The 27,909-nt window shown below is 50.3% G+C and overlaps 1 protein-coding gene across 3 annotated transcripts in view; it reads left to right on the top strand.

Moving 5' to 3' along the window:
* Positions 1 to 6,684: 6,684 nt before the first annotated feature.
* The window catches only part of DAAM1 (dishevelled associated activator of morphogenesis 1), an 82,572-nt gene continuing 61,347 nt past the window's right edge, over positions 6,685 to 27,909 (top strand). Inside the window, exons 1-2 of one of the 3 annotated variants that reach the window (XM_042865080.1) lie at positions 6,685 to 6,767; positions 19,475 to 19,572. The gene's annotated coding sequence lies outside the window, so the exon portion shown is untranslated. Of the gene's footprint in view, positions 6,768 to 9,831; positions 9,982 to 19,474; positions 19,573 to 27,909 lie in introns of those variants that run through there. The other 2 variants (XM_042865090.1, XM_042865099.1) reach the window with 2 other exon arrangements.

Raw genomic sequence — 27,909 nt, 5'->3', positions numbered from 1 at the left:
GGGGATGCTGAGCCATTCCAGACTCTGCTGGATAAGCTGAGCCATGGCAATGGCTGTATGTCACCAAAGGGATTTGACAGTGCTGCCAGCTCACACTGCTGGCAGGAGGGGGCTGCTAAATGCATGGCTTTGCAGCCACCCTCATGAACAGCCAGTGATCCCCAGATAAAACCAAACACCCCTAGTTAGATTGAGGATACACAAAGGAGCTGACAGCCTCTGAATCTGGCCTCGCGTCAATAAATTGTAACTTGAATGCTCTATTTGGGCTGCTAAGAAAACAGCTACTCAGAAATTCTGGTGACTTGCTTGAAAGTGGGATTTTGAGAAGGAGCGAAGTGCTACACATCACTCCCTAAATCCTTGTAGAAAATCCCAGCCTTGAGCTGGAGAGCGTTGCAGAAGAGTTGTATTTGTACAGTCGGAAGAAAATAAAAATATCTCTGTAAAAAAAATTGCCAGCAATTTAAAACCTACCTTCTGGAGATGGGGATGAAGTAGGGGATGTGTGAGAGCGATGGGAAAAAGGAGCTGAGCTTGGCAGGCCTTTGGTACTGTGCTTGTGGGGATGCTGGGGTCAGGACGAGCTGCTCTGTGCGGGGCAGCTGCAGTGTGTGTGCACAGACCTGGGCAGAGCTGGGGAGAACTATTTGCAACCGACAAACAAGCTGAACTTGCTGAGCCCTATCGCTGTATCCCTATCTGCACAGCCATAAAAAGCGGGGAGGGCGAGATGAATCGGTGGAGAGATTCTTGTGAGCTCATAAATCCCAGTGAGCCCCAGCGCGGCTCCCAGCCCTGCTTCCAGCACCGTGGGGAGGAATGGGGCCCCGGGGCCGCCCGGGGCCGGCCGGGGAGGCAGGGGGAAGTTTGTTTGAGCAGCGATGGGGCTGCTGCAGCCTACGGCTGTTTTCGGGTGCAGTGATTTGAGCACCTCCCCTGCATCCAGCTGATCTTCCAGAGGGGCCGGGGGGAGCCCGATAGGCGAGCTTCCTCGGGGTGATCGCTGTGCTGCTTTTGCAGACTCGAAGGTTTCCCCTTGGAGCAGTGCCAGCCGGCTTTGGGAAGAAGAATGGGTCGGATACAAAGGGGTTTTTTTAAAGCCCATTAAGTCGCCTCGGGGCTGAGCTCAAGTTCCCACCGCCTGGGCGGTTGGTGCAGGGGGAGCGCCTTCTGTTCCCATCGCCTCACCCAAGTGGGAAAGTTCCTGTTCCCCCTGCCCGCACTTCCCAGCCCTGCACATGGAGGGAAGTCGCTCAGGGGGGAGCTGGAGGTTCTTCTGCAGGGGGCTGATTGTGCCCTGAACGCTTCCTTTGGAGAGATGGAGGTGTGTCAGAGATGGCAGAAAAGGTGAACTCATGGAGTGACACCAGCCTGGGGAATGTTGTGTCTCCCACCATTCCATGCCAGAGTCCCTGTCCCTGTCCCACTTCTTGCACAACCATGATCTGCCCCAAAACTTGAACAGCCCAGTAGTCCCATCAGCACCTCTATGCTTCAAGGCTTATGGAGGCAACAACCAGCCCTAGGAGTCAGCTCTTACTCATGCTGCCTCCGTGGAAAATATAAGAATGGGGTTAGTAATGCAGCTGTGACTAAGGAGAATGCAACTGGGAAGGTCCCCACTGCTGCCATTGTGGCCAGGATTTCCCTGTCTGCTGGCATGGAGACTCCCTGGTGCCACCAGGATGGGGATAGAGCCCTGATACCAATCCCAGAACATCCCTTCATGCTGGGGGTGATGCTGTACCGACATATCAGATCCATCCTAAGTCCTGTTCTTATAAAGAAATCCATTACCTGGACCTGAGAAAGCCACAGAGATATTTTGAAAGATACTGGGAGCACTCAGTCTGTTTACACAGCCATCACGGGGCAGGGAAATGTTCCTGCCGGTGCTGGTCGCTGAGTCTTCACATTCCAGCTCAGAGGAACAAAACCTCTTAGCTCTGCACTTACCGGAGACGAACTTGAAGTTGTCTGGAGTCAGGCGCTGCAAAAATGTAATGATGCAGGACAAATCAGGGGGACCAAAAGAGCCAGCAAACACAGATGGTCTTGTGATGCAGGGTGCCTGGCCAGATCTCGGGGTGCTGCAAGCTCTGGGTGAGCCTGTCTGGGTCACTGAGGACACACTTCCAAGAGTTGGCTTAGCCAGCCAAGTCCTCATTTTGCAAAATAACATAGGCACTTAGAAGACTGAATCATATCGAAAATTGGGGGGTATTTAAATATTTCTGGTGCATCTGTACCCTTGATGAGGGCTCTTAATTCCTGTCCAACAAGCTCCTTTCCCCACTGGATGATCTGCCTTGTGCCCCGGCAAGGTGATGGCAAGCCTAAGGTGACTTGGACCCTTCCTCACTCCATCTCTGGGGCACAGCACTCTCCCAGCCCTGCAGATCACTTCCACCCCCATTTACACTTCCTTGCCCCAACCTGAGGTTTTTCATGGGATTTAAGTGATGCCCTCTTTTTCATCAACCCACTCAGCAATGGCAACAAATTCAGCTCCTATTATATTTTCCGTCTGCTTTGAAACAGGGATTTGTTTTTGGTCTGGCATCTTTTGTGGCAATTCAGTGCAAGAAAAGTAACTTCCAAGGACAGGCCCTGTGGGCGGTGGGGGCTGTGGAGCAGCATCCCCAAAGTGGGACCTCCCTGTACTCCGTACGGCACGCATTTGCACGTGGTCATTGACGCAAAAGGGAATTTGCTTACAAGCAAATTACAAATTCTTTACAAGCTTAAGGACTTTGCAGAATCAGACCTAAATCCCAGCAGCAGCACAGCCCCAGCCCTGCCTTGGGAATGCATTTATTTTCCTTTTGGAGGCTGCAGAGCATCATGCCAGAGCTGTGCCTTCCCTGCCAGCAGCCAGCAGCCACTGGGAGCCTGGGCTGAGCCATCTCCTTGGTGCAGCTGGAGAGAAGGTCTCCTAGCAGTACCTCCCCATGCCAATACTAAGCCACAGAAGGGCCTCTATGTTCTCTAAAAGCCTCTGACCAAAGAGAGCCAAAGCACAGTGCAGTCTCCTATCTTTGAGCTGAAGCCAGCCCTGGCTGCAGCTGATGGGAACCTTCCCGTAAGGCTCTGCTCGCTCGGTGCTAGCCTTCTGCTGGGACCAGAACAGTGATTATTCTGATGAGTGGGTCATCTGTACAACATGAAAAGTTATAACCCCGAGGAGAGATGGCTTTTTTTCATCCAAAATCAATTTTGTTTCTGGAATTGTTTGGTCTGGAGAAGAGGAGGCTCAGGGGAGACCTTACTGCTCTCTACGGCTCTCTGAAAGGAGGTGGTGGCGGGGTGGGAGTCAGCCTCTTCTGCAATAGGGTGAGGTGGAACGGCCTTAAGTTGTGCAGGGGGAGGCCACTCCATTCAGGTTGGATGTGAGCTGTTGGCTGCCCAGGGAGTGGTGGGGTCACCATCTTTGGAGGCGTTCCAGAACAGTGGAGATGTGACTCTAAGGGTGGGCAGTGGGTACGGTGGGGGTGGGTTGGGGATCTCGGAGGACTGTTCCAACTTTAATGACTCTCTGATTCTATGATTCTATTTCACTTTTATGATGGGGTAGACTCCACATTCCTCTGCTGCCAACAGAGCCAAGGGTGTCCTTCCAAGTTTCACTGGTGCAGACAGACAACAGCTCTCCCCTAGGGACACTACGATATTGATCTCACACAGATTGAGCTCTGAGAACATTTATAGTTCAGTGAACAGTTAGTTGTTCTGTTTTGCACCTAAGGAACAACTGCACTGAGACCCTCCTGTTACCAGGCATTGCAGGGTTATCCTCCAGACTCGCAGTGTCCCTTTTTGAGGGCTGGATGCTCATCTGCCTTGCTGCTGCATGTGTCCTACATACCCAGTGAGGCTGCGGGCAGCTGCTGATTGGGCTTCGTGTCTGAATATAGGAGCTTAATTTAATAGGCAGCTGTTGGAAAAACAAGCAAGAAAGCAACACAATAGGGCTTGATAAGCAGCCTCCAAACAAGCTCCGAGGAGGCAATTACAGGAAAATGGCCGAGCTGCTGCCATGTGGAGGCATGTCCAGGTGCTGGCTGTCCCACAGCTGGCAAACCCTGGCTATGTGTTCCACCACCAGCACTGTGTGGCCAGTGTGTGTACTGGAGGAGGTGGGTGGGCAGGGGTGGGCACTGGGAGAACAGGTAGGATATTAGGGAGGATTTCTTCTCGGAAAGAGTGATGATGTGGTGGCACAGCTGCCCAGGGAGGTGGTGGAGTCATCATCCCTGGAGGTGTTTGAGAACCATGGGCGTGTGGCTGTCAGTGGGATGCAGTCAGTGGGCATGGTGGGGGTGGGCTGAGGTTCGGCTTGGGGGTCTTAGAGCTCTCCTCAAGCTTAATGATTCTACAGTTCTCTGATTTTGTGCAGGAAAAAGGTGAATGCAGGAGCATAAGGACAGCTGTGCTGAGCTGGATATGGGGACCATCCCACCAGCGCCCTGTCCATAGCATGCAGCATGAGTGAGCATCATGGTCCTTGAATAACAAATGGTATGGGAAGAGTACAGGGATGTTTTCCAGTAAAATCTCCAGGGCTACTGCATGCCATGTGGACTTCCTTGGGCTTGTATTGCAGCATTGTACTGAATAGCCTGATCCAGTCACCTAGATGAAAAATGTTCCCTCTCTTTGACTGTTAGCTCTGTGATGAGAACAGAGATCAGAACTGTTCATCTCATTCGAATCAAGAACGTGTGTAGTCTTTTTTCCTCTTTTCTCATTAACTCCTTTGCTTTCTCGTCTGCTGCTGAGCAAAGAGTTCATTGCTTTCACTGGGTTGCCTATACCAAACCACAGGACGCCGTTGCCACAAGGTGCTGGTGACTCAGAGCACATTGTTATGAGCGTGAGGATAGGACTGTTTCCCCCACAGAGCATCACTCACATCTATCTCTGCTGAATGCCAGCTGCCATTTTCTCCCTGAGCGTCCCAAGGTGTCCCCAACATGAGTGGAGATGTGGAGCAGCACAGATCCTGCACAGATTTCCACTCTGCTCCCCTGGGTATCCCTTTACCTCTGTCTGTTCCTTATTGTTACTGTCCTTTATTTTTCATGCTCCTTACCCTCTCCAAGAGGAAGGGACAAAGGGTTTTGAAGGAGTCTTTATAAAATCCATATGCATTATATCCATTTCCAGATCTCTGATGTCCTTCAGCTCTTCGTCTGCTTCCAAGGACTGCAACAGATTTTGTGAGCCATAATTTCCCTCTCCAAAAACTGTGCTGGCTCTTTCCCAACACACTCAGTTTACCCAGCCTTCCGGCACTACCATCAGACGTGCTGCTCCCGATAGCCCTCAACACCTTTCCCCCAAAATGCCCCTAGAATTGCTACCTCCCCTTCCTCCAGCACCAAGAGTTGGAGGTCAGAGAGCACCAGCACACTGCAACAAGCACATCAGTGTTAGCACTTTGGGTTGCCCTGTGCAAAAGCAAGCTGCTGGTGGCAAAAGCATTTTGCTCCACACTTTAGTGGCAGCCCCTAATTATGCTCTTCCTGTAGATTCCCCCCATTGGCCCTTCCTTTGTCTTAATGTCTACTAGGGCCCATGTGAAAGCAACCTCTGTAATCCCTCGTGGCCTTCAGATCTTCCCATTGGTCTGAAGGTTTGTTGCTGAGAAAAAAAATAATATGATATATAAATAGCTTGACTTCTTATCCAGAAAAGAAATATTTACTTAAGCTATAATGTTACACACTGTTAATTCAATCTTGAGTTTTGATCTGTACCAAAAGCAATAGCAAATCCCCTGGCATGAAGGCAGTGGGAATGCACAGCGTGGTCCTGCGGAGAGGTGATGCCAGTGCCATGCACAGCCATCAGGGAAACAGGAACCTTTGGAAAAGTGATTTATGACTTTCCAGCTGGCAGGCAGAGATTTGCACTGCTTGGCAGAATGTTGTCATGCACTGTGAAAGCAGCTGGGGTACGGATCTTGTGTGCCTGTCCTCACCTGTGTCACTGGCCTGGTGACATGTTATCTGCAGTGCTCATCTGCTGGTGGGAAGGAGAAGGGATGGAATGGGGTGGGGCAATATGGGATGGAACAGAATGGACTGCAATGGGATGGGATGGGATGGGATGGGATGGGATGGGATGGGATGGGATAGGATAGGATAGGATAGGATAGGATAGGATAGGATAGGATAGGATAGGATAGGATAGGATAGGACAGAGTGGAATGGCATGGAATAAGATGAAATGGAGTGGAATAGGGTGGGATGGTATGGGATGGAACAGAATGTGATAGAATTGGATGAAATGGGATGGGATAGGATAGGATGGAATGGGATGAAATGAGATGGGATAGAACAGAATGGGATAGCATGGAATAGAGTGGGATGGCATGAGATGGAACAGAATGTAATAGAATTGGATGAAATGGGGTAGGGTGGAATGGGATGGGATGAGATAGGACAGAATGGGATAAAATGGGATGGAATAGAGCAGAACATCCCGTTGTGGGGATTGACTGCCCTCACAGTGAAGGCATTTCTCCTACCGCCCCTTCCGAGCCTCTCCCCGCTCAGCTTTCACCCCCCCCACACACATACACTACAACTCCCGGCGGCTCCGGGCCGGGGGGGCGCGGCCACGTGACGTCATCGCGCGGGGAGGGGCGGGGCGGCGGAGCGGGGCGGGGCGGGGCGGGGCGGCCGCGGCCCATTGTGGGCAGGGGCCGGGCGGGCTCCGCTCCGCGCAGCGCCGGCAGGTACCGGGTCCGGATCCGCTCGGTGAGTGAGCCGCGTCGTGCCGCTCGGCGGGGATCGGGGTCGCTTTGTCCGTTCCGCGGGGATCGAGCCTCCCGCCTATCCCGGCCGTAACCTCCCCCCGAGGCACGCCGGCTGTGGGGTCCCGCGTCGGCGCTGCGGGGCTGCGGGCGGCGGAGCTCGGGCGGGGCCGCGGCGGTGGGAGCGGGGCGGGGGGCTGCGGGACGCGGGGCTGCGGGACGCGGCGCTGCCTTCTCCATGGCGACGCCGCCCCGTTCGGTTGGATGGAGCCCGGCGGGGGGCGAGCCCCTGCCTGCGGTGGGGGATGGGAGCGCTGGGGGTCCCTGCCCCGCTGTGCCCGGCAGTGACGGGGTAAAAACAGCCGCGCCGCGACGTGGGAACGGGGATGTGGGGTGTCTCGTGGTGGGGATGGCCGTGTCGGAGGGCGGGGTGGGGCTTTGGGGCTCCGGCACCGGCCGTGCAGCAGCAGGTTGGCTCTGGCAGCGTCTTTATCGGGCGGAGGATCTGGGAGAATGGGGTCAGTGGTGCGGTGGATGACGATGCCCTCGGTGCCGTTCCCGTGGGACAGTCGGCTGCATCGGGTTCCACCCGTGGGAGCTGTGCTGCTCGCAGGCAGCTGTGCTGCCTCGCACGCTCGTGTGGAAGGGGCTTTTTGCATCTCTTTTGCGTCAAGGTTAATTGAAGGCAAAGCCAAGCTGGAATCCTCCTGGCTAAAGCCGGGCAGCATGTGCCTGCCCCAATGCTACGGGATGTAGAGGTGGGGGTGGGAGGGTGCCGGAACCCTGCTGAGTTCACCCAGGCCGGGTACTGCAGATCAGTGCCATGCTACCAGCCGGCTTCTTTCTGCTGCACGGATGAGGCTTTTTTCCCTCTCTAGAGGTTGGTCTTGATACTGCACACAGAACTCAGCGGTGTTCCCTGCTGAGGCCGCCTCTGTGAGCTGTGACACTGCTTCATTTTCCTCCCTCAGCCCAGCCGTGGGCATCCTGAAGCACTTGGCTTCCCCTGTTTGGAGGGTCCTGCAGGCCCCTTTGCCATTGGCTTCCTTTCCCCACTGACATCCCCTTGGTTAATGAGTGACTCAGGTCCTTGGGGCCGGCCCAGCGTGGCCTACAGGCTCCTGTGCACAGGGAGCAAGAACCAAAGTCCGGGATCCCTGATGGAGCAAGGTGAGACCGCAAGGCGGCAGGAAACAGGGAGGTTTCCTCTTCTTCGTCCTCCTCTTCTTTCTCCTCATCCTCTTCCAGCCGGGTCACTGTGTGCAGCCCTGTGGTGCTTGAGGCTGGCTGCCTCACTGCCCGGCCTCCGCCCCGAGCTGGCAAACAAGATGGATGAGGTGTAAGAGTAGCACCGAATCTGCTGCCCTGGGCTGGAAGTGGAGTCGGACCAGTCCTGACCTGAGCCAGCGCCTTATCTGACCCTTTGTTTTTGGGAGGCAGCAGGAAGGGCTCTGTAGATGGGATGGCCGTTAGAACCGGGTCATGGTTATCTCCTCCTGCTTCTGTTCTTTGTTTTGGCTTCTTGCCCGTCTCCTCCTGAGCTGCGTCATGTATTCCTTTGTGGGTGTCATGTACCTGCTGTCCCCAGGTCCCCTCACTCCATTCTATGGTCTCCACGCCTCTGTCACTGGCACTGCTTCACTGCCAGCCTCGATGCCACTGAAGTCCAGTGCGAGGGGCAGGCAGCAGCGAGCCAGGCAAATGTCAGTGCAACAATGCCTTTAGCTAACCAGCAGCCACTAGTTTTCTTTTTAAAAGAGATGTTTTGGGGGGTCCGACCTGAACTAAGGCTGCCCAGGGAGGTGGTGAGATCGCTGTCCTTGGAGGTGCTCAGCGACCACAGCGATGTGGCACTGAGAGGCATGGTCAGTGGGCATGGTGGGGGTGAGCTTGGGGACCTCACGGTTCTTTTCCAACCTGAATAATTCTGTTATTCTGAGGGAGCAGCCCTTGCATTGACCCTGCTTGCTGGGTTTATAGTGGCACAAAAAGCTACCTACTGCATTTACAACCCAAAGGTAGCTGCTGGTGATGCACGTAGGGCGGGTGGTCTTCTGTGCCGATACGTGCCGAGCTGCTGCAGCACGGCTGCTTTTATCTCTGAAGTATTAATAAATGTGGCTCGCTATTTATATGGGTCTTTTTAAGAGCCTGGCGGGGCTGCCTGGAAGGCTCGCGCGGCACTGCAAGCATTCGGGGCTTTTTGTGCGTGCTTCAGCAGTAGATAAGCAAGGGCATCCAGCTGTCAGCTTCGGAGATTGCCAAAGCCTGCTCAACGGGATTTCTGCAGGCTTTTCTCACAAACGAGGATTTTGTTGGGTGCTTCAGTTTCTGACTCGATGCTGGTAATCAAATATCTCAATTTGGCTTCGGAAGGCTGCTGCAGATTGAGTGGTGAGGCTGTGCAGAGCAGGGCGAGCTTGTTGTGCTGTAATTGAGTGGGGCTCAACGTTGGTGCTTCAGCCTGAGTTTTCTTTTTGTTTTAAATGCAAATCTTTCTCTCAGCAATTCTTTAAAAAAGGGACAAAAAATCTTACATTTTGCTGCTGTCCTCCTAAGCTTGCATCGAGCTGCTGGGACAGCTGTTCTGTTGCAAGTTGTGATAGCAGAGTGCTGTAAAATTCAAATTGTGTGGGTATTGATTTCTTTTTCCTCTCTTTGAGATAACAATATGTGTACTTTTCACCTCTGCACAAAGACAAACATCGGCACTGTGCTGAGAAAGAGCTGATCTGAATGAAGACCTGAAAGTTAGAGAAGAATTACTGAGTGTCTGACCCTAACTTCTGCACTGGTTAAATCTATATGGCTTAGCGTGTAGATTACTTACTCTACATGCTTCCCATACTAGGGGATAGGAGAAACAACTAATGAAGGTTTGGAAAGCAGTTCCATGTGCCAGCAGTGGCTTTTTTGCATATTGCATGAGCTCTGCTCTGCACGTCAGCCCCAAACGACTTATTTCTTGCATTAAGTAGGAAGTTGGAAATAGAAAGTTTGTAGCCTGCTGTGATTTACCCTTGTGGTTTTTGTTTTTTGTTTTCCCCTGCTGCCCTCTCTCTGAGCCGGGCTGGGAAGGAAGCTGTGCTGGTGCTGCCTTACCCCTGTCCCACTGGGAGATGAGCTGTGCTCCGTCCCTCCTGTCCCTGTGCGTTGCAGCCTTTTGGAATATGTTGAAGAACCAGAAGTTCTGGGGTGGCGTGGAAAATGTCAGCTCAGTGAGTCATAAAACTTTCAAATCTTTGTGTGGCCTTTGAGGAAATAAAAAAAAAAAACAAAAGCGAAGGAGGTGGGGATGAGGAGCAGCTTGACACTCCATAGCTACCTAGTTGGTTGAGTAGAGACTTTGGTGATGTGAGCTGGCAGGGTTTGTTCTGTGAGCGGCGTGGCCTGAAAACCAGCCCCTGAAATTGCAGCAAAGCAAAATAATGCACGACATTACGAGTGCGTTCCTGTTGGTGAAGCCAGGTGGAGTTGTCCTCTGCGATGCCCCATCCCACGTGAATCGCCCATCGCCATGCTTTGTTAATGCTTCCTCCAATGCTGGGCCCCCAGCCTCCGCCTTTTGTTTCCAATTTGCAAAATGGAAGAGCTGCATGCTGCTGGGAGCACCTGCACCAGAAAGTCACTTCCTATATCAGCAAAGTGCATGGGGTGGCCCAACCTGGTGGTGCTCACCGATGAGTCACTGTTGTGAGTCACTTGGTTACTCATAAATTACTGCCTTTTGACTGAATTGCATTGATAATCAGTGCGAAACATTGCTGCTGGAGGTGGAGTGGCGTGGACCTTGCCACAGGTCTGTCACCGTGACAGAGCTGGTGGCAAGCATTAGTTAGCCCATCGGAGCTCAGTTCTGGTGCTCATTTGTGTCTTCCTGAAGGCTGGCTTGATTGGTTTGCTGCCATTTGGATGGTTTTAAGTCGTTTTGGAGCTCTCAGTCTGAACCCTTCCCAACTTGGCGCTGAGGACATGCAGTAGTACATCTGTAAAATGCTGAATGAGGGCTGAGAGTTGTTGGTTGGACGCATCTTCAGATCCCTGAGCCTGCCCTCGCCACGGCTGAGCGTCAGGGCTGTGCGTGTCTCCTGCAGGGCTCCTCGCTGTGCCAGACAAGTGGCTTCATGTTGCTCCTCCTGCATTCCTTCGGCGAGCGTTGCTCAGCTATGCACTCCCAGCTACGTGCTGCTCACCTGAATCACCTGAATCTTCGTGTGTGTGCACAGCTTCACCACCCAAAAGCCCGGGCTGTGCCTCTTTGGGCTGCTCTGGTCGAGTTCAGGCATTTTTACCAGAGGGTGAATGAAATAGTGCTCAAAGGGCATGGTTGGAGAGCAGCAGGAGTACCTTGGTGCAGGGGCTGCTCCTGAGCTCTCAGGCTGACATCTTGCCATCAGATTCATCTGCAAGAGCTGGTCCAAGCCACCCATTCCCCAGGGCTTGGGATGTTCCAGACTGGGATTCCTTGTTCCTCATTGCACTGGCAAAGCCCCAGCTGGAAATTTGTCATGCAAAGCTCAAAACCGGTGTGTGTATGTACATGCATAGCGGTGACATGAAGAGAGCAGAAACACCCAATGTACTCCTTAGATGTATGCCCATCCTTGGGGATGTGCACGGCACGGTGGGACCTCTGGGTGCTCCCAGTGCCACTTTCCTGTCCTTTTCTCACAGTGTGCGTTGGGTTTGGGTACATCTGCCCGGGCTGCGCTGCTCACAGGCTGATGTCAGAGGTTTTTGCATGGAATATTAGCAGCTGGCTTTTGTACCAATATGCAAAGCTGAGCTACGCTTCAGTTTTGAGCTATCCCAGTTTTTGGGAAGTCACTGGTAGAGGGTGGATTCTTTCACTGCATTAGAGGAGATGGGATTGCTGGCCCAGGGGAAGTCTTGTGGGCACATGGAGCATCAGCAGTGCTGAGCTTTAGGGAGTAGGCTGTCAAAAGCAGCAAAAATGCCTGCACACTTCTTGGAGAGCAGCAAAGCTACAACCTTGCTTGGCTGCACGTCTCAGGTCTGGGGAGCTGGCACTGCTGGAGCTCCAGGGCTGTGCTCTGCACCCATCTTTGTACTGCTTGGGCTGAAGGGTGGGACAGTGCTTGTCCTAAAAAGCTGCAGCATGAGATCAGGGGGTGCAGGAGTCAGTTTACTGTACCCCAAAGCAACACTGTGAACTGGACTCCTAATGCAGCATGGCCGTGTGCTTTTTAGCTTTTTCTGGATGCCTTCTCCTTGCTTGGCCTCAGCATCTTCTAAGAGAACCAAGCTGTGGACTCTTGCGTGCCGTCCCAGAGAGCTGTGGTAGCTGAGGTCCAGTGCAGCTGTTTCCTTTGAGGACGTCTGTAAGTGGCTGTGAAGCTGTTTGTGTAAAGCTCTTTCCCTGCTGAGAGCCCTTTGGCTATTTGGTGATTCCAGCTGCACTGTGGGGTTGGCCCCTTGGCGCCTGGCTTCTGTGCCCCTGTACTGCTTGGGATTGGCTGGACTTGGGTTTTGCAGCTGGCTTTGGGGCTTCTTCCATTGCCATCCCTGCTTGTGCATGGAGGTGTTGATGGGGCCAGGCTCTCAGGGCATGATCCCGTATGATGCTTGGTGATGTCAGCTGGGCAGCAGAAAAGCTGAACTTGCAAATCTGCTCCGGTAAGTCACGCCAAGGACTGTTTGAACTGCTGTAATCCCCAGTGCCTCCTGAGCAACCCTGTTTACAAGAGGCGGTGCTTCCAACCCCTGTCCTCACGCTGTACATCACTCGTTTGCTTAGTGAAACTCCGTGGCTGCAGGTTGGTGGGAGAGCTGACACTGTGCTCCTTCCTCACCACCCCCTTGTTATGGACACATCCTGCAGAGTGGCTGGAGGCTCTCTGGGGACACCTCGGTTCCATTTTCAGACTACAGCTCCTTTTATCTCCTGTGGAGACCGCTGTCTGGCACATCGCACGTGAAATCGCCGCTGGCTCCGGAGCCCTGGGAAGTCTCTACCCATCACACAGAGCAAAAAAAGATGTCAAGGAAAATTTTTGGAGCGTGCTAAATGTCCTTATTCCTACAGACAGTTTACTTTGGGTTCTGGAGTTGGAAGGGAGGCTTTACGCTCGTGGTTTTCTCACATTTACTTTTGTGCTGAGTGCTGCTCTTCTGCTCACTGAGGTCAATGTTCTGACATTTCTAATCATGGTGATAGTTCAGGCTGCAGCGACGTGCCGTGGGCTGCACTGTGGATTGTACAGGCAAGAAACTGCGGGGTCCTGTGAAATACAGTCTGCCTGTTTTTGAAGCCATCCTATGGCCTGACAGGTTTCAGCATGAGAAGAAGAGGACAGAGGGCCTTAACCCATGTAACTTGGTTGCCTCTTGTTCTGTTTCTGTTTTGTTTCACTGTGACCTGGGAGAGATAATGCATCTGTGGGGTCTGCAATCCCTATGCCATGAGATGTGGAGCAACTGTGGTGCTGGGGATCCAAAGGGCTGAGCTCTGGCTGTCGTGAGCAGGGAGATGGCTCTATGAATCCATTTCATGGATTGCTCATTTTTTCCAAGGGGAGAAAAAGCCTGCAAACACTTTATGGTGGGTGCCAGGCCCCAGCGCACTGTGGCATAGTGACCTCGCATCTGCCTTGGGTACAGCTCTGCCCACCCAGCAGAACTGGCCGGGATCCCAAAAAACAAACAGGCCTCCTGTGCTGGGCTGCTGCACAAGGGAAGGCTTTCAGCACAGATCCTTTCAGCACTTTGCTACCTGCACTGCTGCCAATGCTGCTCGGCTCACCCCAAGCCTACTGAAAGCCCATGGGATCGACTCTTCCCCTTCCTCCTCCCGCTTCCTTTCCCCCCCTTCTCTTGGTTTTCAACACTAGATACTTGAATAAATCATCGAGGATGTGATCACACAGGAAACCTGCTTTTTTAAAATTTTTTTTCTTTTTTTTTTTTTTTTTTCAGCGGGGTTAGGAAGTGAATTCAGCTCTCCAGGGTTTCAGTCCTGTGCTTTTTAATCACAAGGTTCTTCATGCTTTCGACTCCGTTGCTCTTGAAATGACGTGTCCTCAGCTGCTTTTCCCTTTGCTACTGCAGACCTGCAGAAACAATAGCGCCTGGAAACGCTCTTCAAGAAACTGAAATGGATGGTGCTGGTGTGTGCAGCAAGAGGGAGAATGCACATTTGATCTGCCTTACGTCTTTATTTGTTGCCTTGTTTACTACTAGGTTTTTCTTTGCTTCAATGGAGAGCAAAGCCCTTGTTCCTGCGGAATTCACAGCTTCTAATTTGCTCCTTGTTAGAAGTAGTGCCCCAAATCCCGCATTCCTTTGTGCATCTTGTCTTTTTTTCCCCCCTTTTTCTTTGTCAGTGGGGGCTTATGGAGTATAATGCGCAGATTAGCAACTGTATTTGTGGAGTAACCCATCTTTGTGCAGGTCTGGCTGGAAACCAATTAAGCTTGTCTTGATCTCTAAATGAGATTTTTGTTGAACATCTTACCCAACCGCCTTTTACATCCATTAATAGCGGGTGGGATTAAAATAGCTGAACGTGTAGAGATCGCGTGTTGGATAAACAGAAAGAGTTGGTTGCAGGGAAGTTCCCGGGGATGTGTGCAAACTGGTGCCTCTTTGTTCCGTGCTTTTGTAGCTCTGCTTGTCGAAACCTGGCGTGAAGTACATCCGGCTACGGGCGTGCAGAGCCTGGTGGTAGGGGATGCACTGCAGGGGCAGATGCGTGGTGAACTAATAGGAAGCTTTCCATGAGTTTCCCCATCGCTCTGGGTGACGATGAGACTCCGCTGCCTTCAGGTCTCTGCAGGTGCTTTGGTGCTCCCTGGTCCCACCGTTGCATTTTTTCTTTTTAGCCTGGGAAGAATCACACTGGTTTTCCACTTATGGGTGGCAGCTGACGTGTCCCTGCAGCCCTGCCTCCATCGGGTTTATCTAAGTTGCTGCAGTGAAAACCCAGCCTGGAACGGCATTTTAGTGCATTGTTTTTGAAGAAAACCGGCTAAATAAAGACGCCTTTAATAAACCGTGCCTTCAGGGAACCCTTGTATCTCATCCCAGGCTGTTTCTGTGTTGAGATAAGATTGTGGAGCAGCTGGATTTGTACTCTGCTCGGATGAAGGCCTGTGGGCTGTTTTCAGGGTGCAGACATTCATTCTTTCTTTTGTTTATTTGTAAAGCAACTGCAGAGAAGCAGTGTGAAACCCAGCATCTTCTCTGGTGACCACCGGGTTTCTCTGATGTGCTCAAACAGTAAGAAGCGCTGCCCAGAGGGAAGGAGGGAACTAAAACTTCATGTTAACTGTGCTCCCTTTAATTTTTCCCTATCACAACCCTCCTGATTGCCATCCAACCACATCACCAGCCTGGCATACCGAAGCCCTTGGCACCATATTGAAGAGGACAGTTGTCTCAATGAGGGGACAGCCATTGTCTTTGGTGTGGCACTCTCAGTGTGACTAAACCCAAAACCTCATGAAAAAAAGCCAGCATAAAGTGTAAGATGAATGGTGGTTTTGTTTCTTACATGTTCTCTGATAGGGCATGAGGTGGGACCTTGCAGGTGCTGCATGGTGACATGATGTGATGTGACAGGTGATGTGGGTTCCTGGGAGGAAGGTATAAAAATAAGCCTGTCTTCAGCCTTGTTTGCATGTTATCCTGCTGTCCTGTCCCCCTGCTCTTTCTTCCTCAAAGCTGAAGAGCTGTGGAGGTCAGTGTCCCTCATCCCAGCATCCAGAAGGGTGACACAAACCCTGGTGAGGCTGTGCCGTGCCTGAGGTATGGAGAACCCATTGGGCCAATTTCACCATTTCCTCCTGTGTTTCCCCTTCCAAAGCTTTGCAGGAGCTGTTCTCTCCCTCCTCCTAGGGCCAGAATTGTAGAGCTATAAAGGAACATTTGTGTAGGACATGGTTGCTATTGGACGTGAGCTCATGGTGTAACCAGGCTGAGTGCTAAGCTGCTGCTGACCCAAACTTTCTCTTCCATTTCAGTTAAATATACCCTTGAAGGTGTGGTTACTGAAGCTAGCTTCAATTTTGGTTATGCAAAACAGGCAAATGCAGCTCCAAACCAACCCAGGAGGAAAGTCTCATGCCCATCCAAGGGTCAGGGCACCCCATGGCCAAGTCCTGTATTATTGCCTCCTGTTGGCCCATGTCTGGCCTGTGCTGGCCACCAAGATGTGGCATGGTCGCTGCAAGGCCACCTCTAGCTTTGAGTGAGGTGGGTTTTAGAAAGCTATTGATCTTGTAGCCATAAGCTGTTGCAGCCTTCAGAATAGCCAAGAAAACCGCTTGTGAGGAGAGCTGTAATGAAACAGTAACTTCAAGGTCTGTGATCAGAGAATCACAGAATTGTTTGAGTTGGAAGGGGCTTTAATGGCCACCTGCACCAATTCGCCTGCACTGAGCAGGGACACCCACAGCTCCATCAGGTGCTCAGAGCCCCGTCCAGCCTGACCTTGGGTGTCTGCAGGGATGGGGCACCCACCAGCCCTCCGGGCAACCTGTGCCAGAGCTGCACTATCTTTATTTAAAAACAAAACAAAGCATCTTTCATGTATCCAGTATAAATCTTCCCTCTTTAAATGGTGGAAGCATCTTGTGAGATGGAGGCCAATGAGCTGTGTGTGATTTGTGCCCATATTTGCTGTGTGTTGGTGCTTCTCTTTGCAATGCAGTTTGCCATTTGTTATCTGCAATCTGTGTCCATGCTTATCCTTGGGCAGCCAGAGCCAGCCCTTATTTACACAAATGCTGGCCCTTGAGCAACATGGGCTGATGTAAGGAATAGAAACATATATAAATAGAAGAAATATATGTATGTTGTGGTACTTACATGAACCAGCTGGTGACCTGAATGGGGGGGAGGGTGTTATCCTTGACTTGGCTCACGTACAGGTAGGAGAGATAGATTATGAGCAAGGAGATGAGCTTTCCTCTTGAAAGGCAGTTCCTTGAGTTCTTTGGTTGTGCATGTTTGTTAGTTAATAGGACTAGGGGACAGCTTTCTGAGTGCAGCATGGTTTGTGCCTTGCAGGTACCTCGAGTAGAGCAGCTCGTGGCCAAAAGGCCATGAGATGGGGGGGTTGTCCCCACGCCCTTGTTATCTCGTGCTGGCTGGCATGTGGGCAGGATGGTGTGGATATCCCAGCACTGGTCTCCTGTGCATGCAGGATGCTTCACTGCAGAATTCACTGCTCTGTGTTAAATGTGCACAGATAATTGCAATTTTAATATCCCCAGCAGGGAAATTTGTTAGAGGGAGAGGCTTTCCTGCTACACTTGTGGAGGTACGATCCTGCAGGGTGACATCCATCATTCCTTCCCCTTTTTGCTACTTGTTTCAAAAATAGATCTCAAATGGATGCTGATTTAAAAACTGGCAGATGATCTGAAAATAGGGAGCTTGGTAAATGGTTCCAGAAGGTGATTTGAAGCCATGGCAGCAATTTGAGTCTTAATAAGCTGTGCTTGCTCCTACAAAAGGCAGCTTCACCTTGCTGCGTCTGCTTCGTCCTCATGTCGATGTCCTGGGTCCAGCTTGGCTGCCCATGGAGCCCTGATAGCAACGTCTTGTTTTAAAGCATGTTTTCCCCTGTAGGAGTGGACTGAAACTGGGACTGAAGCTCTTGCAGTGCCGCTGTTAGGTAGCCCTCATTTTGTTTTGTCCTGATGATCTGAGTGAAATAATTCATAAGGACATTTTCCACAAATCGATAAATCCATCCTTGCCTCTGTGCCTGGGAGGTTTGCTTTGCTTTAGATACAGAGCATCTCTCCATCCCAAACAGTCCTGCAAAGCCCTGCTCTTCAGGGTGAAATAGCTGTTCTAGGTACGCCTGTGGAGCTTGAGGAATTTGTCCCCATGCCAAGCAATTCCTGATGTTACAAGTCTCGGGGAAACCGATGCCAAAAATGAAGGGGGGAGGGAGCGGTTGCTTTTTGAAGGGAACTGGGAGCAGGAATCTCAGTTACAGGTAAATCTGACTTTCGGATCTCAACTTGGCATTTCCTGTTGGGAGGAATTGGAAAATTCCTGTTGCACCACACCACATCCCTTCCGAAAACCGCTCCTGCAAACTGGGGAGTGTGTGTCTTTTGAAAGCGATATGTGCATGTTTGCATAAGGAGCCTGCCATATGGGACCTGCCTGGAAAAAGAGGGTTTGAAAACACAGCTTTGCTACAGGTGAAGAAGTCAAAGATAACACCGCCATCTCCAAACCTGAGCTTGTTTGGTGTTCTCTGAGCACTGTGATCCTGCAGGGATGGAGCAGCGGCTAGAGCTGTGGAATCACTAAGGTTGGAAAAGACCTCCAAGATCCCCAAGGAGGTGTCTTCTGCCCTATCCTCGTGGTGGTTTGAGCTCCTTGGCACTGGTGTTTGGGATCCAGAGGCGTTCCCACAGCCAAAACTCACTGTGGTGAACGAGTGTGCACATGGGCTCTGGCTCTGATTTCCTTCATTGCTGCAGAGAGCAGCTGAACGACACACGATGTTTCAGCAGGACGTCCCGTCTTTTGTTCTTGCATATTAGAAAAGTCTGTGCGTGTGTTTGTATTTAAAATAGATGTGTGCTTCACATCACTGTTTGTGAGCCGTGCCACTTGGGATGTGGCCCAGTGGTGCTGGGTAGGGGCGCAGCATTACCATGCCCCCTGCAAACCAGAGCGGCCCTATGAAATTGTCATTTCAAATAAGTGCCACAATGGTTTCTCCTCCTCGTCCTCCCCCTGTTCCTGTGTTCTTCCCCTAGCACTGTGTCCCTCCCAGCCCACCAACCCAAGGCTGGGGGGGGGATCTGATTGGGATTTATGTTAAAAGGCTCATTTTATGTGCGTAATTAAAACGTGCTATTGCTGGGTAGAAATGGGATTTGATGCTTACTGCTGTGACTCTTTCTCATGCGTTAGGGTGAACTGATTGATTACTGAGGTTTGAGATTAAATATTCCCCTGAGGTCTGCTGGTATTTAATGCGGTAGGAGGAGGGCAGAGAGGAAGGGGGAAGGAAAGCGATGTTTTTCCACCAAGGCAAGGAGAGCAGAGCAACATCTGCTGTGAGCATCCCCTTGCCTTGTTCTGGGGGCAGTATCTGCTGTAGCAGAGGCTCCCAGCACCTGGGGCCAGGATAAATCAGGCCCGTGGTGGCAGAGGAGCTGCTGGTGGGATGTGCTGCTTCTTCTCCCTGTTGTATTGAGCATCCCATCGCACATCCCTCGTCACACCACATCCCATACAGGCAGCAAGATGGAACTCCCACCCCCTCCCTTTCCCCCAGCAATACGCCTCAGTTATTACCTTTTAATTCAGGAAAGCTCTATTTTCAGTTTCGATGGCCTTTAGGAGATAAAAAGCCCAATGTGCCACTCCAGAGCGAGTAGTGGGAGTGTCGTTGTGCAAGCACACATTGGGGCAACCCGTGTTTACCTGCTTTGCTTCCCTTGATGTCTAATTTTAGCTGATGGTGACGGGTCCCTCCAGGGTACTGTAGAGGTTTCCTATTGGCGTGGACTTTAAGAAACACGCATACAAACAAAAAACACTTGCGTTTATTCTGGTGAATTCTTTTGGAAAGGGTGTGACTTATTTTTGTGAGCAGCCCGGGCACACACTGGCTTTGTTCTGCTGCAGTCTGGCTGGGTCGGTTATTTCAGGTCTTCCAAGATGTAATCAGAATAATTAGTTACTGTCTGTTTATACCTTCTGTTTTTGTTGCAGGGTTTCCAAAGGGCGTATTTGTATTTCTGAGCGCTGCCTAAGTGTCGCTTAATCATTAAGCATCTGATTTCCTCCAAGTTATCTGTCATGCTGCTTGTGTAAGTACATCATAAAAAATATTGGGGGTGGATGCTGTGCGGGGGGGGAGGGTGAGATGGAAGGATTTTCCTTGGTTATCACCAGTTTAAGTGAGTGCTGTGTTTGCTTCCCAGCCCCTTGTGCAATGATCAGAGTACTGCCTGTTTTGATTGGCGCTTAACGAACCAGCCAGCTTAATGAGCTTGCTTTCAGCCAAGTCTTCATGTATACCCCGGTTAACTGGCAGGATCTGTTACTTGGTGTCGTTTTGGAGAAATAAAGGGCTTTTGCTTTCCTTGTACAGTTCCACCTTTGACTCCTTAATTCAGTGGTATTCCTTATAAAAAACAGAGTTCTACTTGGACATAAATTACTGCTCTAAGTTTGCCAGGACTCGTAGTAAAGTTGGTTTTTCTTTGCATGTTGGGTTTTGGAAGGGAGGACAGTGTATCAATTTCCCCCCTCCATAATGCAAGAGGGGCGCAGAAAAACGCTGCTAAACAGGAAGAGGGCAAGAAAACCTGGCCATGAGACAGGTATGGTGCTGGAGCCTTGCCTCATGCATGCACGGAGCCTAAATCAATAACGTGACTTTTTTCCTTTAATGTTTATCACTGTGGTCCCAAGAGCAGCTTGTGCAGAAGGGCCAGAGTGATGTGGGGCGGACAGGGCTGGCAGCAGCCCAGAGGACAACGTACTGGGCTCAGTAATTTGCCTTTTACTCTCGGTTTTACTTTCTTGGGAGACTGTGCCAGCAGTCAGGGGCTGCAGTGCTGGCTCATCGGCCGTGTAATTTATCGCGTCAGATAGCCCGTGTGCGAACCTTTGGGGTGTGGGCACGCTGCTGCTGGTGATGGATGTGCTCCTGCAGCCTTCTAAAGCCAGGAGCTGCCATTACGATCAGCTCCTCCGTTTGCCCGTGTGATGCACACCATAAATTTTCTCTGGCTAGCTTCTGTCCTGAGGTCAGTAACTGCGCTTTAATTAGCTCCTGTCAAGCATTATGGATGTGCGGTGTGGCTGCGCTCGCTGCCTTCCCATGAAAGGAAGGGGCTGATGCGAGTGTGAACTGGGGCCATCAGCATCTACTCAGCTTCAGGAGATCAAGCAAAACTTGCACATGGGGGGTCAGAGCTCGAAATCTATCTCCTTTCCATGGTAATCCTTTGAATATAAAGAAGAAAATTGTCACAGTTAGGAGTGGTGAGACGCTGGCACTGCTGCTCAGAGGAGCTGTGAGTGCCCCATCCCTGGCAGTGCTCATGGCCAGGTTGGATGAGTTTAAGTGGACTTTAAGGTCCCTTCCCACCTAAACCATTCTGTGATTTCAGATGACACTTCTCAAAGCTCCTGTGATGTTCAGTGTGTAGTGCTGCTGTTGGCCCCCCAGAAGTCAGTGAGGATGAAGAGCCTTTAAGCACCGTCCTCTCCATGCCTGCCTGTGGCTAACCCAGGTCTACTCTGATGACATTTGGGAAGAGGTCAGGCTGATACTGGGATCAAAAAGAGGCAATTTATCTTGTGTTGCTGCTGTAGAAGCTGCTTAGCCGAGCGAAACATTCAATGGGGAGAATGGAAGATGTGATGGAGGATGCTGAAGGCAAACATGGATTGCAGGATGAGGATGCAGAGGATGTTTGCCTTCCAAAATCCTCCATCTCAGTCGAGGATGGAGAATATCCCCATGCTTATGGCCATCATTGGGAGAACAGACCATGTCCTCCCATGTAGCCTGCCTGTGTGCAGGCTGACCGCCAGCCACTTCCAGATGTGGGGGGAAGGACTGGGACACGCACACCCCGTTTTCCTCATAAAACTCCAAACAAGAGGCTTGGCCTGGTTTAGATTTTAAAAATAACTTGCACATTTGGAAGCTAAAGTTTCAGAAGGGCTCTGAACGGGATAATGGCTTTGATCGCGGCAGTCTGAGATCAAGGGGGGGGGATTTTAGGTTTGCTGCATCAGATGGAAAATATATTGTGGTGTCTAGACTTTATCATCCTTGAGCAAGGCTTTTTTCTATTCTACAGAAGATCTAATCCAAAGCCCAAGTACAGTTGATAGGGTTCCAAAACAGCGTGCTTTGGGGCTTGATTGTGTCCAGAAGCGAGTTGAAAGAGGTGCATTCACTGACATCTTGAATATCCATGTGGCAGTCAAGCTCTGTCATGCTGGAAGGTGCCCTACTGAGGAAGCTGTGACAATTTTCCTTTGAAATGCTGTGTTTTCATCGTAGAATCATGGAATGGGCTTGGGTTGGAAAGATCGTTGGGTTGAAGGTCATGTAGTTCCAGCTTCCCTGTTGTGGGCAGGATTGCCAGCCACTAAATCGGGCACTAGATCAGGTTTCCTGGGGCCCCATCCAACTCAGCCTTGTGTTTTCTACCCAAGAGTTTTGGGTGTTCTTTGGCAAACGTGTTGCCAAAAAGGCATTGCCAGCCATCCCAGTGCATGGCCCCGAAGCTGAAATACATCCTGAGCTGCAAACGTTGCCCCAGGCTCTGATGGTGTTGCAGCTTAGCTGTGAAAAGGTTCGACTGGAAATTTGGGAAAACATTTGGAAATGTTTTGGAAAACATTTGAATTGAGGAGGTCATGTCTGGTTGTTTTCCCTTGCTTTTTCTTTGTGAGAGTGAGAAAACTGCTGTTGTGTTTCTGTTTTTTTGTTGCCATCAATTACTTTTTTAGACATATTTATTTCTGAGCATGAGTCAGAGCGAATGCCAGCCTGTGAACAGTTTGTAGCATAACACTGTAATGGAATCAGGACAGAAGGGACCACGAGGTGTTGCTTTGTCCCCGAGGCAGGACAGGTATATCTACTCACTGAACTGGAAGGCGATGGCATTTGTTGAGAGTTGTTTTCTCATAAATAATGTAAGGAGCAAGGGCAGAAATCTATTGAATAATGCTGTCAGGCTGTGTGAGAGAGCCCTTCTCAGCTTATTCAAATCATTTGCTGAATAGGTGTGAAAATGAATGCTGGGTTTGTTCCTAGAGCCACTCAGAATGATATTCCAGAGTAATATTTTCGGCCTTGGCATTTGCCAGAATGCTGTGACTTCCACAAATGAAGGTGCTTTTACCTACAGCCTGTATCCATTGTGGAATTGTCCCCATGTCACCCAGTGACTGAGATGACCGGACCCCAGAAGCCCTGCTGGGATGCAGTATGGTTTTGCTTTGTTTCTTGTGAAGTAGATTTGTATGTTCAGAATTAAAGCTCTTCTCCAGATGGTAAAAAGAATCAAATCCCCCAAACCCATCTGACGACACGGGTAGTTGGTGTGTGCTGGGCTTGCATCCTCAGCTAGCTGCAATGCTAAGCTCCTAGAAGTAAATGGCAACCTCTCTCCTTGACATCTGCAGGCTTTAGATAAAGCTGCGAGATGCTGGGCAGTGGTGGTGGAGGAGAGGTAGCAGGAGAAGTCTTGTCTGCTTTAAGATTGAGAGCCGAGGGATGGCTTTCAATTAATTTCTTGTGCATCTTCCTCCGTCCTAACTTTGTGTCTCGAGTGTGGATTGAAGTGTGTACAGAAGAGCCATCGCTTAATCCCTCGCCTTTCAGAACCTGAGAGGTTCTGAAAGCAGTTCACCTGTCCCCAGCTGGAGGCTGGCTTGCTCTCCAGTTGGCATTGCATTAATATTAGCATTCACACAGCCCAGATGGGGACTGGTTTTCCTTCATCTGCTACTTTCTCCAACTGGTTTATAATAGGTAAAAGCAAAAAGTGTCCATCTATGGCTGTGTGGCAGGTCTGGAGAGCTCCCCCAGCCCATCTGTACATTTGATGTCAAGATGGCAGGCAGCATTATTGTTTGGCCAAATGTATGCAGAGATATCACGGCTTAGATTTGTTACAGATGGGTTTCTGGATATAGTGGAAGGCATTCTGCCAGCCTGTTTTATATCTGTGTAAAAGTGATTGGCATCCCTATAAATAAAGCTGCTGTGGGGTTATAAATCTAAATATACTTATTCATTAAATTATTTTTACATCTCAAATAGGTTCACATTCTGTTTCTCTGTGAGCAATGTGTGCATGTAACATGTGTTATCCACAGCATCACAATAGATGATCAAAAACGCAGCACTGGAGGCTGTGAACAATTTTTTTTTCCCTTGCAAATGTATATCCATGGTTTTCTGTGCTGTAGTGGGATGAAGGACCCTCTCTGAGGCAGTCATCCTGGGGAAGGAACTGGACTCAGAAGTGATAATGAATGTCAATATGGGAATGTCAGCTTTTTCTTTCTAGGCTCACAGATGAGTATGATTTTGTTGGGGTGCTCAGACCCTAAGGACAAGCAGGTATATTTCTCTGGTTTGTTTGGGAAGGAATCCCTACCATCCATATCCTTGGATGGGGAGTCTCACAAGACTTTCTCCTCTCAGTGCCATGGATCTTTCCACCACATCTAACCTTCCCTGCTGTCACCTCAGCTGCAGGAGCATGGAAGAAAAGTCCCCCAGATTTGCTCTAAGTGCTGTCGTGAGCTGGAGGAAGTGATGAGGTGCAGAGTCAGAGGGACAGCCCCGCCAGGCCTCACCGTCCAGCTTGATCTCTGAAAACACTCTAAGCTGCAGCCTTCAATTCCTTTGGGCTTGTTTTTCTTCTCTTTCCAAAGCATTAGAACGTTTGATCAGTTATTAAGCACGGAGCACATGTGTCCGAGAGGCAGAATATCAGCTGTCTTGCTTTTCACAGTAATAATGTGCATCTTTTAAAGTTAACCTGTGGTTTTTAGCAGTTTCCTAATGAAAGGAAGCCTTGATGTTGCTCTGTACATCTGCGCCTCCTCCTCCTCCACTGACAATTCATTAATTCCACCGGCTGATTTTGTCCTCTCTTCCAGATTGATTTTCATCTCCAATATGGGGAGCTGCTACAAGTTTTGTCAAAACAGGCATCGTGTTAGAAGGCTGTTGTGGAGTTTCTATTAAGGGAAGGGATGCAATGCAAACTCAGTCTGCACTAGGCGCCAGGGAACAAGCACAAATGTTATGAACATCCAAGCCATAAAGAGTGCTTTAGTTGGGTTTAATGCATTACGGTACACCGGAGAGCCCACGCTGCAGGACTCTGCACAGACACATAGGTGTTGCAGAGGGAAAATGCTTGCCCACGTGTATTCTCTGCTGTCTAATAAATCTGAGTTCATCTTGCTGCCTTAATATAAACATAGTTTATATGGCATAGGCTCACTGGCACAAACCTCCTCTTTGTTAGCTCTGGTGTTCACGGTACTGCTTCCCCTACCAGGAGTGATTTCTTTAATGTAACTTCGGAGGTTGGTAACGATATTTGCATTTCTTGAGTCTTTGCTGGAGCTAGTTGCAGGTCAGTGTGCCGTTTGTCATGGCGAGCTGAGCAGCTGTTGTTTCATGGTGGCTACGTGATGGGGAAGAGAGTTGGGTTGTATCCTGGAGGTACTGAAGATGGCATACAGCTCGGACAGACCAGCTGTATTCGGTGGACTTGGAAATGAAATGAATCACCACGCCTGGTGCATGTAGGAGCAGAAAGGTTGTTCATTACGGCGTGTTGTTGCCAGCAAACAGACAGGAGATGACCTCTGGGAAAGACATCCACGTGGTCCCTGCATCCTGCTGCAAACCCCAGTGCAGCAGAGCACCCCTACCCTCCTCAAACCAGCATATGTCCCCAGAATGGAGCATGTTAACTAGGCTCTGGTGGCTCTAGTGTGGATGCCCAGATAATCCGTAAGGAGCTTTGCTACCCCGGAACTACCAAGCTTGGTGCTCCTGGGTGCAGTCTGCTAGCAGATAAGTCCTACATGGATGTGTGAGACTTTTGCATTGCCTTACGTCTCACAGGGGAAATGGAGAAACCCCCAAGACGAGCCAGGGGGATGCAGTGGAATGTGAACAGGAATCAGTGCTTGTTGTGCTGCTGGTGAGCTGCCAAATGCTTGTGTATCTGCTTGGTTTTTACTGGTAGTTGTCAATATGTTTTTATGTTTTATTTTGTTTACGTTTTAAATATGGTGCCTTATTTTCCCTTATAAGAACAAAGACGAAGGAATGGAGAGCTCAAACTAAAACTCGCTGGTGTGTGTTACCCAATTAGACGCCATGGTAATAAGTATTTGAATCTAAAGCTAGATTAGACAGGGAGCAGTCTCAGGCTGGATTTGCATAGCATGCATTCCTCATCCATATGACATGTTGGTAGGACTACTGAAATCTAATTCATAAGGTTTTGGTGTGCTTCAGGTGCTTCTGGTGATGAGGGGTTACTCCCCCCCATGAGGCACTCAGCTCCACAGAGTTGCCGTGGTTTTCTGCAAGGCGCTTTTTCCTCCTCTCCCCGCTCTTGCAGCTGCGGTGCTGCAGTTGATGGGGACAGGTAGCTCCTGCTAGCTCAAAAAATGTGCGCTAGTGGGATTTTGAAAGATTTTGTCATTAGAGGCAATTATTTCAGAATGTTGTGATCTCTGGTTGCGGTGAACTGGGAGCTTTCAGGTACCCAAACCTAGTGTGCAACTTCTGCATGCTCCTGCGGTGACATTACAGCTCTTGTGCTGGAATACGCTCCGTAGATTTGTTATCCCAGAGCCATTGAATTTCCTTCTTTCTTGGTCAGCCACAAATTCACAGATGATTCCAGCGTAATTCCCTCTCCAAGTGTTTGTGTAGGGTACATCCAAACTGTGGTGTTAATGTGGAGCAGTGGGCTGCTGAGGCTGGACACAGGAAAGCCCTTTGAGGCAGAGGTAGACACCGGCCTGTTTGGCAGCAGAGGGTGGGACAGAGACCCTGCAAGGTGTCCCCAGCACAGCCTGGCGGTGGGAGCCGGGCCCAGAGCAGCCTCCCCCAGCCAGCCCTCGTGGCACCTCCGCCTCATGGCTGAGTGTTGAAAATGTTACTGGTGGGCATCCGAGCACAGATGATCTGGCTCCATTGCAGCCCCCGAGCCAGAAGGCAGTGTCTCCACTCGCTTTGCTGTTTTATTTTATTTTATTTTTTATTATTACAGCCATTAACCGCTTTGTGAGCTGAGTGAACGCTGCTCTCCCCGCTTGCGGCGTTTGCTTGGCCGGCTCCTGACCCTCCATCGTATCACGGGTACGATGAAGCACAAATCGAGGAATAAAACTCAGTTCACTGGGTTTCAGGCTTGGTTAGACCTGCTGGCCCTGTGTTGTCTGGGGCCTGTGGAAAGCTGCAGCCAGAAACTCAGTCATGGCCTTCTCTGTAAGAGCTGCTGAAGAAATAGGTGAGGAGTGTTTTGGGGTGTCTTTTTCGCTTTTTCACTGTGGAGCAGTCAGTAAGTCACCCTGAAGCTAAAAGGGAAGGTGGGCTTTCAGGGATTGTCCCCAAGCTGCTGATCACCAGTGGTAGCACGAGGTTTATGGGGGCAGAAATGAAAGCCTCCTCCCCACCAGGGCTTGGAAACCTCACAGAGAATCACAGAATATAGAACTGTTTGAATGGGAAGAGACCTTTAAAGGCCTAGCAATCCAACTCCCTGCAATGACGGGGACACCACAGCTGAAGGCTTTGTTGCCTTGGATTGCGAGCTGATTGAGCTGGTGTTGATGGAGAGGTGTTGGCCTCCCACCCCAAGCGGTTAGGTATCTTCCCTAGGAGTTTGGAAGAGGCTGAGAGCGTTCAGGAGTGGTTTGAGGATGTGTGGAGATGAACAAAGTGGTGATGTTGAGGTCCTTCCATAGAGCTAAAGACTGGGTGATGGGGGAGGGCAGAGCTCAGTGCTGTATCCCTGCAGAAACTGGTGATGTGGCTTTCTTTTGCCTGTAGCTGTGGCTGGGGAGGTGTCTGTGCTTGTGGGGTGGCAGGTCCCAAATAGAGCAACGCCCAATTCTGCTATCTTATCTCCAAAAGATGAGATAACTGTGTTTGAAGCTTTTAATTTTATCTTCTCGTGGAGTGTCTGAGCCTCTTAGGGTACCCTTGGGTCACTTTTTCAAGCATTTCCCTGCTATTGTGAGGCTCCTTGTTTCCCAGTTTTAATGAAAAGGGAGATTGTTATGTAAATATCGACAGAGAATGGGAACTTTAGTATTGTGACTTGTGAGTGCAACCCCATACTTGCAAAAACAAATGAACCCAACACTTTGCTATGCAACCTTGGTGAAGAGGGCTGCTGTCGCTGCAATTTTGCACATTCAAGGGGGATTTCTGGGAGTGTTTGCTTCCTGGAGGGAAGAGGTTTGGTTTTTAAACAAAAGCACTGCATCAAAAAAGCTCCAGAGATGAGGCAGACAGGGTGTCTGAAGCATCAGCAGTGCTACTGATACCCCATTTGGACTTGAAAATGTTGGGGAAAAGGCAGATTAGGGTAAATCAATGCACAAAAAAACCAAAGCCTGTA

Source organism: Lagopus leucura, unplaced genomic scaffold (assembly GCF_019238085.1).
Source record: "Lagopus leucura isolate 7727_CA_CO unplaced genomic scaffold, USGS_WTPT01 Super-Scaffold_1, whole genome shotgun sequence".
Taxonomy (NCBI): domain Eukaryota; kingdom Metazoa; phylum Chordata; class Aves; order Galliformes; family Phasianidae; genus Lagopus; species Lagopus leucura.
Note: the sequence above shows the minus strand (reverse complement) of the source record. Positions and strands in the feature narration are given on the sequence as shown.